A 14,807-nucleotide genomic window follows, 5' to 3' on the forward strand; every position below is an offset into this window, starting at 1 on the left:
CCACATTCATACAAATGTGATGAAACATGAGCTGTGCTGTTCTGCCCCTCTCTGCTTTGACGTAACAATCTATCTTAGAGATTGCTTCACATTAGCATGTACAGGTGATTAAATATCAGTTGCCAACACAGAGTGTTTACCACATACCAGATGCTCTTCTGAGTTCTTTACATTTATTAATTTCTCTGATCTCCACAACCGTCACAAGATCTGTGTACTTGTACTCCCCAAGAAACAGAGATTAAGTAAATTGCCCAACTTTATACACCTAGTGCAGTAGTGAACATAGGCATTCTGTCTCTAGAGCCCATCCTTTTTTTGAATCTTCGCCCAAGGATATATGTATTGATTTTTAGAGAAAGGGACAGACAGAGGGAAACACTGATCAGTTGCCTCCCATATGTGCCCCCACCAGGGATCAAACCTACAACCTAGGTATGTGCCCTGACCTGAAATCGAACCCACAACCTTTTGGGGAGCCCATACTTTTAATTACTGTGCAGGAATCCCTTCCTGTTATACCTTTCATTGCCCCAAGTTATGTTATCTAGCTGTACAGAAAGCTGAGAAAGTGAATATTTTGGTTCTTCAGGCCTGCAGGGAGAGGGGGGATTGAGAAAGTTTTGGGTGAACCATCTAATGATGTCTGCTACAGGCAGGAAGTCTAGTGTTTCCTCTGAGAAGATAGTCTCTCTGTATTGTGCCTTTTTGTCTTGTAGCTACACTTGTGGTCTGAGTAGTTAAATGGGAGCAGGTGTCTATGGAGAATTGTCTGGCTTGCAGTCATTAGTAGTATCTGACAATTCTGCACCATATACTTGGCACTCCATAGAGGAATGTACAAACTAGATGAAATTAAAATCCAATTAGAACTGCTTTGTTACAGTGACAGAAATCTAGCTTGAACTGGTTTAAGCCAAAAAAAAGGAGGAATTGTATTGACTTACACAACAAATCATAGAAAAAACTAGCTTTGGAGGCAGTGGGATTTGAACCTCAGGTAAGTTACTCAGTCTCTGAGCTGTACTGTGGGAATTACAGTGGCACCCCATAGGGTTGGTATGGATTAAATGCAGACATTAAGGATAACTTCTGGCATGTAGAAGACACTTCCAGAGTTACATCATATTGAAGGGACAGTGATATTCAGAGATTTAAAGCCCATGAGAGCTGTTTGTTTTTGTATCTTTTCATCTTCACATTAATAGAAATATGGACTGGGCCTGCTATAACAAGGAAATCATGAAAATACAGTGGCTCAGATAAGATAGAAGGTCATTTCTCTCTTAACAGTGCAGGGATAGGCAGGTGGGTAGGTGGCTCTACCATGTCACCAGGCCCCCAAGTTCCTACTATCTTGTCACATGACAACATTTAGCTATAAGGTAGATTATAAATTTAGTCTCTAGCTGGGGAGCAAAAACTGAGGACGTCAGAGAAGGCAAGCTCTCCGAGACCTGTGTTTTGGCTTCCTTTTCTCTTACTGTGAGTGGGCTTTCTCCACGCATTGGGGCAGGTGGTAGCTGACAGCTCCAGACTTATATCTCCCAACTTGGTGACCCTGAGAGAAAGGTTTCTTCCCTCCAGTTCCAATTTGGAAAATCCCAGCGAAAGGTTCTCAGTGGTTTGTCATGGGTCCCATTCCCTCTTTAATCACTTAATGTGGCCAAGGGTATACAGCACTCCGATAATCCTGATCTGGGTCAAGGCTTTTCCTCCAGCCCTCCATGGTGCAGAAACAGCATAGCCCATTAACAGAGCAAGGTGCTGAGAAGACCAAACAAGCTCTACTACAAAATGAGTCTATAATTATGAACTGATACTCTTTGAAAGTGTGTTGATAGTTGTAATTATGTGTCCTGGGAAAGGCCAGCTGGACTCTGTCTCTATGGTAGCTCTAACCTGAGGACAATCTGTCATCAGACGATTACGTCCACCAGTCTTTTTGTCCTCTGAATATTCCCAGTAGAGCAGGCAAATGGGAGAGGGACTCTTTCCATTTGGCTTGGGGCAGAGGAGGAATTTAGTGGCTAATGTAGCTGATAAGGTCAGGGCTAGATTGGCTGTCAAGGGGGATTCCAGGACTCACAACAGTGTCATCAGGGACTTCTCTCTCTTCAGCTGTCTATGCTGCTTTGAATTGACTTTATTCTCAGGCTTCATGAGTGACCCCCACAGTTTGATATTGGTAGAAAGAGCTCCCCAGTTCTGACAAACCCCTTGGACCTGGCTGTCATTGCTCCAAACCAGGGAGGTATCCAGCCTCAAGGAATCATTGTGGCCAGAAGATGGAATACTCTGATTACTCAGGCCTGGGGCACATACCCACGTGGACTAAGACTTAGTGCCTGGTGGTTGTATTGGGGTAGGGGGTGGGGATTTTGCCAGAAGTGGTGATGAATGGATACTGAGTGGGAAAAACCATCAGGTGTCCAGTTTAGGCCTTTTCCTTTTCTCTGGATGTCTCCATTTTCCTGTCTCTCTGCCCACCATTACCCAATCTCATTACTCTTAGTCTTGGGGGAGCACTACTAGTGTACCTCCTGAGCACTACAGGGCCTGGATTAGGGGGAATAGAGAGGAGGTAGCTAGCCAAAGTGCAAACTGTTTAATGAAGAGCCATTTGGGCCTTGACTGGTGTGGCTCAGTGGCATGAATATCAGCCTGCAAGCTGAAAAGTTACTGGTTTGATTCCCAGTCAGGCCACATGCCTGGATTGTGGGCCAGGTCCCCCATTTGGGGGCTTTCAGGAGACAACTAGTCAATGTTTCTCTCACACATCAATGTTTCTCTCCCTGTCTGTCTCCTTCCCTTCTATCTCTAAAAAAAGAAAAAAGAGAAAAAAAGCCGTTTTGGATGCTCCTCTGCCTGGAACTGCTTCATCATGGGCACCATAGCAGCTATAGAGGGGACTTTGTCAAGGTCTAGGTAAATTTTAGTTATGTACCTGTGTTATTGCCGGAATCTACACTAGCTGTGTACTCCTAAGGTGGCAGGCGTGAACCTGTAGGTATCCAGCACATACTTAATGGGGTGATTACTTGGACTTGAGGTCCTCATCCCACTAGCCTCCACTCCAGGCCAGATGAGATATTTCAGGACACCTGGTGTAGGGAACACGGTTTGAATGGGTGACTTAGCCTCCTATTGACAGATTCTGTTTCATGTGGCTGCACAGGGCCTTTGTCGTTGGTTGGGATCTATGGTGGCTTCTGAGTTAGTCACTTCTGCATGAGTGACTTCACTCAGAGCCTGTAGCACAGTTCCTTTCTGAGTCACTCTGACCCATCTGTGCGATAGTAGACTTGAAATAAATCAAACAAACATTGCTCCTCTTTAACACATCCTTGGAAGTTTCTTAGCATAAATGAGGAATCTTGTTGCCTAGGGAGACCTTCTTTGTGTCTTTATATGGCCAGTGAGAGCCCATAGGGCAGTGGGTACCCAACTTTTATGGCATCTGGGACCACTTTCATGGAAGACAGTTTTTCCACAGATGCATCAGTGGAGTTGGGGGGAGACAAGAGGCAGAGCTCAGGTGGTAATACAAGCAAAGCTTCACTGCTTGCCTGCCACTCACCTCCTGCTGTGCGTGCCTGTTCTTAACAGGCCATGGACCAGTACTGATCTGTGGCCCCAGGGGTTGGGGACCCCTGCCATAGGGTATCCAGAACTTGGGGCCCAGCCAAGTTCCAACTCACCCTTAGCCAATCTCTAGGACAGATTGGCATCTAAAAGACCTGGATGGTTGCTATGGGTGGTCAGATCTAGCTGGCTGGTCTCCTGGGATAGCTTCTGTGGAGCTGTAAGTCTCCTGAAATGGTGCTGGGAGTGTTGGGACAATGTGTTCAAAGGCCTGATTATTTCAGAACAAGTGTCAACAAAATATGCTGCCAGCTTGGACCAGTTCTCATAAGTCCATGATTGCTGCAGCACTTCTTGAGCCCTCAAGGAGAGGATGGTGCTTTTGCAGAACATGCACTTGCTGCCTTTTAAGGCAAGAAAGATGGGCCTTAACTCATGCTGTTAATACATCATCCATTTATTTGGTTAACAAATACTTATTGAGCCACTGCTAAGTTCCAGGAGATAAGGTGGAGAATAAGATGGAACCTGGCCCTGCCCATAGGGATCTATCTTACAACTTAGTCGTAGAGAAAGCCAAGGAGACAAAGTAGAGGTCTCTGATGGAGGCCTGAGGGTCCGTTCTTGAGTGTTTATCACAGCCGTAAAGAACATGGGTGTTGGAGGTGGCAGATCCAATCGTAGCCCTGCACTTTTGAGCAATTTGTCTTCCCTTGTGGAACTTCAGATTTCTCATCCATAAAATGGGGGAGATGTATAAGGGTTGTGATGAGGATTTAAATGCATTCATATACGTAAAGCATGATATTGGCTCAGGATAAACACTCCATAAATGATAGTTTTAACTACTGTTGTTACAAAGTGATACACCTTGAGTGAAAGCCCTTATAGTATAAGATACAGCACTCTTATATTTTTTAAAGTTTAAAATTAAGAACATCTTTTCTTTATAATTAAGCTACCACAAGAACACATGGGGAAAAGGAATCACCTTTTCTTTGTATCAGTGAGGTGCCAGGCATGTATTTGAAAACAATTAATCCTCCCAGCTGTCAAAAAAGTAGGGATTTTTACAACCCATTCACTATACAGAGGAGGAAACTGATCTTCAGAGGAGTAAATCTTCCCAGGGTCACAGAGCTAATAAATGGCTGAACTGGAATGAAACCAAGTCTTACCTACTGCAAAACTGATGTTTCATGCAGCTCCTCCAGTGTCCTGGGCCTCCAAAGCAGTTGGCCCTGAGGACTACACTTGCTCTCCAGTCAGGTAATCCTTTGTTTTCCTGAAGTTTTCCCTGGTGGGTTGGCCCCAGCTGCATTCATTATGCACTCTGACCCAACTTTAAAGGAAGAAGAGTTAGTGCAGGACATCCTGCTTCCATGAGGAAACAAAATGGCATGTTCTGTGTCTCCAAGTCAGTTGGACATCAAGCACGAGGTTTGTGAATATGAAAATCACCCAAGAAAAGAAACACAGGAGTGGAGTCCACACTTTGTATTTCAGACCTTGGATCTAGACATTAGCCTCTGGTTTTTCTCGGCCCCACTAGTTCCTTTTTAGCTGCATTCATCTCACCTTTTGGGGTCTGCTGGGAATTTTCTGATTTCCTGTGGAAGCCACAAGAGCCCAAGGTAGCAGTAGGGCCAGAGCAGAGGGGGGGAAACAAGGAAATATGTTTCTGGGAACAGAAAAGCCCTGTTGGATACTCTGAGCATCCTGGGAGTAGGCACTGGTTCCTTTTATTTCAGTAACAACAATAAAGACATGATCATGTGCCTGGTACCATTTGAAATGCTGTACTCATAGACTGTCTTTAGAAGAACCTTAGGAGATAGGCATGTCATCTAGATAGAATCCTGGGAGATGGGTACTATATATAATTATCTCCATTTTATAGACGTGGACAGTAAGGCACAGAGAGTCACACAGCTAAGGAGGGGCTGGCATTTGAACCTAGGATTCTTTAGTCCACGAGTTTAACCAATTATGTCACACTGCTTTTTGGTAGAGAGGGAGTGAGCAAGTGAACAAATGAGTCTGGGCTTTGGGGCTTGCCAGATAAGGCCCAAAGGGACAGTGTGCAGAGAGCCAGTGTATAAGCAGATGTACTATGGAGTCTGCAGAGTCCAGTTGGAATTCAAGCTGTGTCTCCTGGTGGCTACATGACCCTGGGCGAGTAACCTAATCCAGAATTGCTCATTTCCTCATCTTCAACATGGGTACAATAATCTTTTTCTCCTAAGGCCATTGTAAAGATTAAATGATCACTTCTGTAAAGCTCTTAGCCCCTGTGCATGGCATATAGTAGGTACTCAATAAGGGTACCTACTATACTTCACTATTAGAGTATTATTACTGATGCTATGCAGATAGATTGTATTAACGGGCATTATTGCACATATATATATATGAAATTGAAATTCCATGTTGATAAGGATTAGAAGGGAAATGAAAAAGCTGTTAAAGAATGAAAGGAAATTAAAGAAAGTGTCTTAAATGTTTCATTATTTTTTAGTGTTTCTAAGTGGAAAAAATAAAACAGACGTGCAGTGGGTCCTCAATGGCCTTTGACTGTATGAATGAAAAACACTGTAACTTGTTCTTATTGATTGAGTCCATTGGCTAAAACTCTGACCTTATGATAGTGGAGAGATACCCTTGGGATGTTGTTACTGGAAGGGGCCTGTGCAGAAAAGAGGTAATGTTGCAGGCTTGCAATGATAACCCTGTAAATGTTAAATTTTCTGCTAGGGGTTTGAGTAAATTTGCAATGAGAAAAGAAGGAAATTTTCTTTAAAGATTTTATTTCTCTTTAGAGGGGAAGGGAAGGAGAGAGGGAGAGAAATATCAATGTATGATTGCCTCTCATGGGTCCCCTGCTGGGAACTGGCCTGCAACTCATGCACGAGCCCCAATTGGGAATTGACTGTCATCGTCTGGTTCACAGGCCCACGCTCAATCTACTGAGCTACACCAGCCAGGGCAGAAGGAAAGTTTTTAAAAATGGCTTTGGACTTCCACCAAGATGGAGGCATAGGTGGAAGCACTGTGCCTTCTCACACATCCAAGTTAAAAAACAACAAAGTTTTAACAACAAAAACACAGCCAAACCACAGAAAATTGAACTACACGGAACTCTGACAACCACGAACCCTTCATCCAAACCAGTAAGAGGGGCAGAGCCAGCAGCGGAGCAGGGTCGGGCAGGAAAGATCCACCTGAACGACCCGGGAGCGCAAACCAGGTGCGCAACCCAGGTGCTGCACTGGCAGCCGTAGGCGGATCCCAAGTGTGGAGTAGCAGGCGGACCCACTGAGGGCTGACCACAGTCACACATTTGAGCGCAGATAAACTGGTGAAGGAGTGAAGCGGTGAGACAGACTGTGCAGGCCCCAGTGGCGGAAAGTGGCAGAGGGGACTGCCATTGTCCCTTTCTGACCCCGTCCCCACATACAGCATCACAAACCAGCAACCTGGGTGGCCCCGCCCTGGTGAACACCTCCTCTGTGTAACAGGCACGAACAGATCAAAGCATGGCTCAAGAACAACTCAGAGCCCCAGAGCCCATAAATCTAAGCAATGAAGAAATAGCCAGACTTTCAGATGCACAGTTCAAAACACTGGTGATCAGGATGCTCACAGAACTGGTTGATTATACTCACAAATTAGAGGAACATATGAAGGCTAAACTAATTGAAATGAATGGAAATGCACAGGAAACCAATTGTAATGGAAAGGAAACTGGGACTCAAATCAAAAGAGTGAACCAGAAAGAGGGAAAAAATGACCAAACAGAAAAGGATGAAGAAACAAGAATTCAAAAAAATGAGGAGAGGCTTAGGAACTTTCAGGACATCTTTAAACGTTGCAACATCCAAATTATAGGGGTACCAGAAGGGGAAGAGGAACAGCCACAAGTGGAGACCTTATTTGAACAAATAATAAAGGAGAACTTCCCCAATCTGGCAAAGGAAATAGACTTCCAGGAAATCCAGGAAGCTCAGAGAGAGTCCCAAAGAAGTTGGACCCAAGGAGGAACACACCAAGGCACATCATAATTATATTAGCCAAGATTAAAATGAAAGAGAATTCTAGAAGCAGCAAGAGATAAGGGGACAGTCACCTACAAAGGAGTTCCCATCAGACTGTCAGCTGATTTCTCAAAAGAGACCTTACAGGCAAGAGGGGGCTGGAAAGAAGTATTGAAAGAAGTCATGAAATCCAAAGACCTACATCCAAGATTGATCTATCCAGCAAAGCTTTCATTTAGAATGGAAGGACAGATAAAGTGCTTCTCAGATAAGATCAAATTCAAGGAGTTCATCATCACCAAGCCCTTATTATATGAAATGTTAAAGGGACTTACCTAAGAAAAAGAAGATAAAAAAAGGTGAACAGTGAAAGGACAGCAAACTCACAGTTACAAACAATGACACTTAAAACAAAAACAAACTAAGAGGACAGCTAGATCAGGAGCAGAACCATAGAAATGAAGATCACATGGAGGGTTAGCAACAGGGGAGTGGGAGAAGGAGAAGGGGGTAGAAGGTACAGAAAATAAGTAGCATAGATGGTAGGTAGAAAATAGATAGGGGAAAGGGCAAGAACAGTAGGGGAAATATAGAATCTAAAGAACTTGAGACATGTGGTCATAAACTAAAGGGGGGAATGGTGGGGGAGGGGTGTGCAGGGTGGAGGGGAATGAAGGGGGGAAATAGAACAACTGTAATGGCATAATCAATAAAATATATTAAAATAAAAAAATGGCTTTGTATTTTGTGGCTGTTTTATTTGGATATATGGTAAAGTTGATTTAAAATGTTATATGCTTATAGTTTCACAAGTGGTAGAGGGATCTTCCTTATCAAAGGAAGATTAATTTTAATTCTTATAAATTAAATTAAGAAGGTGTTGGTGGGATACAACTTTCTTGCTCTTTGCCACTAGTGCATTGGAATTTAAATTATAATTGGAACCAGAATAAGTCTCTGTAACTGGTGATCATTGCTAGGATTTGTGTCTGTTGGAGCCTCTGGATCTTTCACATTAAAAGAGAGGCAGTCTCTGGATGAAACTACACATTTGGAATTTGAAAAAGCAGTTAAATTGGTAATAAGCTCTTGCTGAAATAAAATATCTGACACATATTGGCTGCGGACTGTCCATTTTGATGTGCATATTTTTGAGTGGGTCAGTTTGGACTCTAAGATGGACAAGATGAAAAAGAAGTCATGCTTGTCACTTACATTTGGATCATGGTTATATGGCACTGCAGCATGTCTGTGCTGCTGCTGGAGAAAGCAGCTGGCTCAATAGGAATTGCAAATTCACTGATCTTGATTGCTGGGACCTGACTAGAAGCTGAAAACAGACTGGCTGGGTATGCCTTTTCAGCCTCAACAGGAGTTTTGCTGGACTGAAAGCAGACCCAGGCTCCATGAACAGGACTTAGACCTCAGAACAACTGGAGACTTAGGGTCCCATCTGGGGAGCTCCGAATTATGAAAACATGAATCTTGGATGCTGGCTGGACCTTCTGGGTTACATACAAATGCCATAGAAAAGGGCTTGCTCTCAGAAGGGACCATCTAACATTAAGCTGCTGACCAGCTCTGTATCTCTGATCAAAGGCTAATTGCATCTTAACTTGTGTTCCCTGGGAAAAGGTGCTGGTTGGGGAAGGGCACATAATAGGGACTGTGACCCTTCCATCTGCTTTTGACAGATCAGCCTCTGGGCCTCCTGGAGGGGGGGCGACGCAGGGCTGGGTGAAGTATTGCACTGCTGTGCTCAGCTTTTTGGATTGCTGCAACTTGCCACAGTGGGCTGATATCCTGACTCTACCTCTGCAGTTTTCCCAGGTACAGACACCTGAGGACTTAAGGTAGGTTGATTATTCAAATGTAACTGTCTCCAGAAACGGATAAATCTTTCCTAGGGTGCTATGTGGACCCCTTTTGAAATTTTTGAAAATTTAGAATTTCATCCTCTATTATTCTGCTAGGGCTGCCATGAAATACTACAGAGAGGGTGGCTTAAACAACAGAGATTTATGTCCTTACAGTTCTGGAGGTCAGAAGTCCAAGTTCAAGTTGTCAGCAGGGTTTGTTTTCTCCTGAGGCCTCTCTCCTTGGCTTGCAGATGTCTGCCTTTTTGCTGTGTCTTCACATGGTCATCCCTTTGTCTGTGTTGTCTGTGCCCTAATCTCCTCTTATAAGGACACTTGACATTTTGGATTAGGGTCCATCTTAATGACTCCATTTTATCTTAATCACCTCTTTGAAGGCCCTCTCTCCAACTATAGTCATGTTCTAAGGTACTGAGGATTAGGGGCTTTAGCATATTAATTTTGGGTGAAGACATTTTAGTCTACAACACATCCTGACCAGTTCCTGAATATGTCTTATCTGGTTATGTTGGGAACCACTCTGCCTGGTTTCAGGAATTGTAACTACCCCCCATTGCTGAGGATGAGTGAATGACCTCCAGATTGCAAGCCATAGAGGAGACGAGGCTTGTCTCTGGTAGCAAATGCTGCCTCAGCTTCCTCCCCCTGCCCCCAAAAGCATGGTTGATGTTGATGCTGGGTAAGACTTCTCACAGTGAGGGGCAACCTAAGCCAAACTCAATTACTTGGGAGGCCATCATGGAAGGACTTGGGGGGGGGGCTGTGACAAAGAGGGAGCAATGTACCCTTGCCCCCCAGCTATGTGACATAGCCCGAGTACCCATGTCCTCTGGAAGAAGTGCTTCCTGGCTCTAATCCACTTAAGCCTGAAAACCTGATGGGGAGAGGTGCAGCTCCTTGCCTTGCTACAGCAAGGTATCTGGGAGAAATCTGGCATAAGAAAGAATTCCTAAAAATCCTGTGAAACCTGCTTTGCTAAGAGTGTTTTCATTCCTATGTTAAGGGTCTGAGCAGGAAATGAGTATGTCTCCCAAAGTTTCTGCCAACCATTTTTCCTGACAGACACTGATTCAGACTAAGCCCTCAGATTTCTTTGAAATGTTATCTACTTTTCGATCCTTGCTGCCCTGTATTCCTATGTATTACAACCCAATAAAAGCCCCTGGAGGAAGGGGCTCCAGGCCTTTTTCCTCTGAGAAACTGGCCACCTCTCCTCCCCAAGCAGATCATGTCTTGGTAGTGTTTACTTTCATCTGTGGTGGACGGGGGGACTTGAGGGCAAAGTTGCCCCCACATGGTTAAGTGCTTTTTTTAAAAAAAATTATTTATTTTAAAGAGAGAGGGGAAGAGAGAGAAAGAAAACATTCATTTGTTGTTCCAGTTATTTTACCATTCATTGTTTCCTTCTTGTATGTGCCCTGATGGAGGATTGAACCCACAATCTTGAAGTATCAGGATAGTATTCTCACAAACTGAGCTACCCATCCAGGGCTCTGGTTAAGGGCTTTTATGCCTCTTTGTACAATCCTTCCAGATGAAAGTACTAGATGACAGTAAGATGATTTTTAAAATATGTCTTCTTTGCTGTGGTTGGGCCCTGAGCCATCTGTGAACGCCTCATTGTTGTTCCAGGTTCTTCCAGGTCAGTGCAAGGGACTTCGTCATTGCTGCCTGAGGGACACTGGAATGGGTGAGAAGGAACAGGCACTGAGAGGAAGAAGGTCTGTGTGTCTTTGTTCTCAGCACTTGGTAGGCTAGAAAAGGAAGAGCCTGTCCAGAATTTCTGCAGGACAGGAAAAGAGGGAGGGACATCTCAACGTGGAAAATGGAAAGCCTGAGAATGAAGGAAAGATGGAAAACAAAGAAAAGCCTCAGAGTGCTGAAAAGCCAGAGTAGCTCATACTCTGAAAAACAAAGGAAAGTTAAAAAATGAGGGAAAAATATAAAATAAGGTAAAGACAGAAGATACTGGATGAAGTACTAGAAGAGGAGGAAGGAAATCCAAAAGAGGAGGGGAAGCCAGTGACTCAGGGAAAACCAGAGAGCCAAAGGAAGAAAGAAACCCAGCTATTGGATGAAGGGCTGCAGGAAGGCATGCCCATCTGGCGATGATGTACCAGGAAAGCCAAAAGAAAAACCAACAAGGGGCTAACTCAGTGCCTTAGGAAACACAAAGTTGCCATACATGATAGTCACTTGAGCAGTTAGGAGATGGTAAGAGAATTTGATGAGATGGCTAGGGTAGAAGATGATATAAGAAAACCAGACAGAATTGGTGGGGTTGGGGGCAGTTATGCGGATACACAAAAGTTTACAGGACCCCTTCTACCCAAGGGGTTCAAGGGAACTCAGGGGTGGCTATAAGACCCCACAGAGGGGCTTTGGAGACATTCCTTTTGTGTAGTGTCCCTGGCAGGCATTTGCCAGGCCCAGGGCTTTAATCTTATGCTTATACTTTGCTTTAGGTGTCATTCTCATTATCCAACTGTAGCACTCTTATGTTTGAGTAGCATATTTTCATCCATTGCATGGAAGAATGTTTATGGTGCATTGTTAAATTAAAAAGGAAACAGTTTGCAGAACCAAAAAAATGTGAAGTTAGGATTGTTAATTGGTGGGGCATACTGATTTTGTAACAGTGGAGAAAAAGCAAAAAGCTAGTACCTAGGGACCCTTGGGAATGGGAAGGGCATTTCTTATCTTTGTCAGAAATAGTCCAGGAGTCTTTCCCTCTTCATGAAAGCTTTCTACTGCTGCCTTGCTATGCACTGTGAGTGCTTTGAGTTCAGACTGCTGAGCCTGTGGTTACACTTGTCAGCACTATGACAACAGAGGAGCCTCCTGCACTCTCCATCAGAATGCCTTCAAGTACCATCCAAGCTCACAAGATGGATAACTGGTATCATGGACATGCAGCATTGTTTGGAATGGATTCCCTTCAGGGAGTCCCTTGAAAAACAAGGACTGGGCCAATATTTCATACCAGACTGGGAACCCTAGGGCAGGAGGTCTCATAGTAGATGGCTACACTGGGGGTGCTATTAACCTCCACTGCTTGATCAATGTCTGTCCTGCCTGGGGCACCCTAACATTGTAAACTCATTTTCAGAGAGACCACATATACCCCCTGGGGTTGTATTGTCTGGCCATCACCACTCTGGCTCAGCCCTAGAAGGCTTCAGGTCAACTTAACTTGCAGGCCTCAGCTATGCTGGACTTGAGTTGATACCTTGGGCCAGGCAAAAACGTGTCAGACAAACTAAGGAGGAGGCTACCTGGCCTTCTGAGGTAGACTTTTGTGGTTAATGAGATTCATTTTACTTTAACTGGCTAAATCCAGGTCCCCTAATAGGTATAGCTGAGATCAGTCCTGCAGGTTGGTTTCATCATTTTGTGTGGGGATCCTACTGGTAATAACTTTGCTGTAAAGAAGCCTGGGCCAAGGTTACACTAAGTAGAAAAGAGTTAATAAAGCAGACCTGAAACTGCTCACCTTACAAAGGCATATTTGCAAGATTGGCACTTAGCTGCCTACTGGGAACTTGGGCTTTGGAAGGCTTCTCATCATTCACTAAGTGATGAGTGGCTTGCTATGCCTAAACTGTGTGAAATGTGCTTTATGTTAAATATCTGCTTTCCTTCTGGAAATTCATAATTTGTTGTGTGCTAGGCAGAGGGTGTCTACATTGACCAGCCACCAGTTAAAGCCCCGGGCAATGAGTCTCTAATCAGCTTCCCTATTACATGATATTTTGCTGGTGTGGTCACAACTCATTGCTGGAGGAATTAAGTGTGTCCTGTGTGACTTCACTGGGAGAGAGCTCTAGAGAACTCTAGGAAGCTTGTGCCTGGTTTCCTTCAGACTTTGCTCTGTGCACCTGAAATTGCTCCTGGCTGATTCTGCTTCACAGCCTTTCTCTGTAATAAATCATATTTGGCCATGAGTAGGGCTATATGCTGAGTAGGAGTCTCCTAGTGAATCATTGAACTGGGTGGGGTAGTCTTGGGGACCCCCGACACAAGGTACAATGGGGGACTTCTGGGGTATCAGTAATGTCTCTCAATCTGGGTGCTGTTTATATGGGGTGTGTTTAGTTTGTGAAAAGTCACTGACCTGTACAATTATGATCTGTATACTTTTTCTCTATGTAAAATCAACTTCAATAAACAAAATAGAAGACTATATACCACAGGGGAAAAATAATTTTAAAAACCCTCCCTTTTATTCAGCAAACATCTGTGCCTCCTTTTTACCAGGCATTGCAGTGGGAGCTTGGAACATGGGGAAGGAAAGACATCATCAGTGCCTCTCAGTTTATTGAAAGGCAGGTAAAGAGATACTGACAGTGTGGTGTGATTTTTGCTGGATTCTTATCAAAGACCAGGTAGGGCAACAGGAGCACAGAAAAAGGGCTTCTAACTTAGCTATTTTGCCACTCCAGGCTTGCCATTCAAGTATCTACAGAAGACAGGCAAATAGACAAAGGTCAGGGGCAGCAGGTTGGGATCTGGGAACTTTGACAAACTGGGGAAGTATGCAGGCAGAGCGTTGCCAGAGCTGCTAGTTTTGTTTTGCTTTTCAAGGAAAGGCACAGATCTGAATTTTGTGCGACCTGTCTTGATTCTAAAGTGCTTTAAATGAATCCAAATTTTGTAAAGTGGGGGTCAAACTAAAAATTCCTGCAGATTTGGCCTTGGGCTGCCGCACTCTTCCATCTCCCCCTCTGACCAAACACTGAGGATGTACTTTTTTAGGCACTAGAAAAAACAGCAGTGAGCAAGCAAGACACTGGTATGGAGCTTCTCAAACTTCAGTATGTGTAGGAATCACCTGGGCAGTCAGGCTGAAAGGCAAATTCTCAGGAGGTCTGCAGCAGGGCCTGAAAAGTTGCTTTTCTAACAAGCTCCCAGGTGATGGTAATGGTAGCAGTCCCTGGACCATACTTTTGATAGCGTTGGGGTATAGGAGCAGCTGTTATTTGAAGGAGAAGAATAGGTACCTTGACATGAATCTGCAAATTACTCGCAAGCATCCTGTTTTACTTAGATTTCAATTTATTGGGGGTATCTCACAAGAGAGCTAATGACATGGAGGCATGTTCTATGGTTCTCCTAAGCTATCTCTCGACGCTGCCGGGTTTATTCTGAGTTTATATTTTAGAAGGCGGGGATGGGGGTGGAGGAAGGTGTTAAGAAAAGCTTGGTGGAAGGAGGTACTTCCCGAACAGTGGAGAGAAGGAGAAGAAACCGTGAACTCCGGCTCTGGCACAAATGGAGAGTTTCCCGGGCATCCCACGCGTCCTCTCTTCCT

General features: G+C 44.3%; 1 pseudogene; it reads left to right on the top strand.

Moving 5' to 3' along the window:
* Positions 1-10,155: 10,155 nt before the first annotated feature.
* Positions 10,156-14,492, top strand: LOC119059243 (transcription elongation factor A protein-like 4; annotated as a pseudogene).
* The last annotated feature ends 315 nt before the right edge of the window (positions 14,493-14,807 follow it).

This window comes from Artibeus jamaicensis, unplaced genomic scaffold, assembly GCF_021234435.1.
Source record: "Artibeus jamaicensis isolate MK-2021 breed Jamaican fruit bat unplaced genomic scaffold, CSHL_Jam_final contig_700, whole genome shotgun sequence".
NCBI lineage: Eukaryota > Metazoa > Chordata > Mammalia > Chiroptera > Phyllostomidae > Artibeus > Artibeus jamaicensis.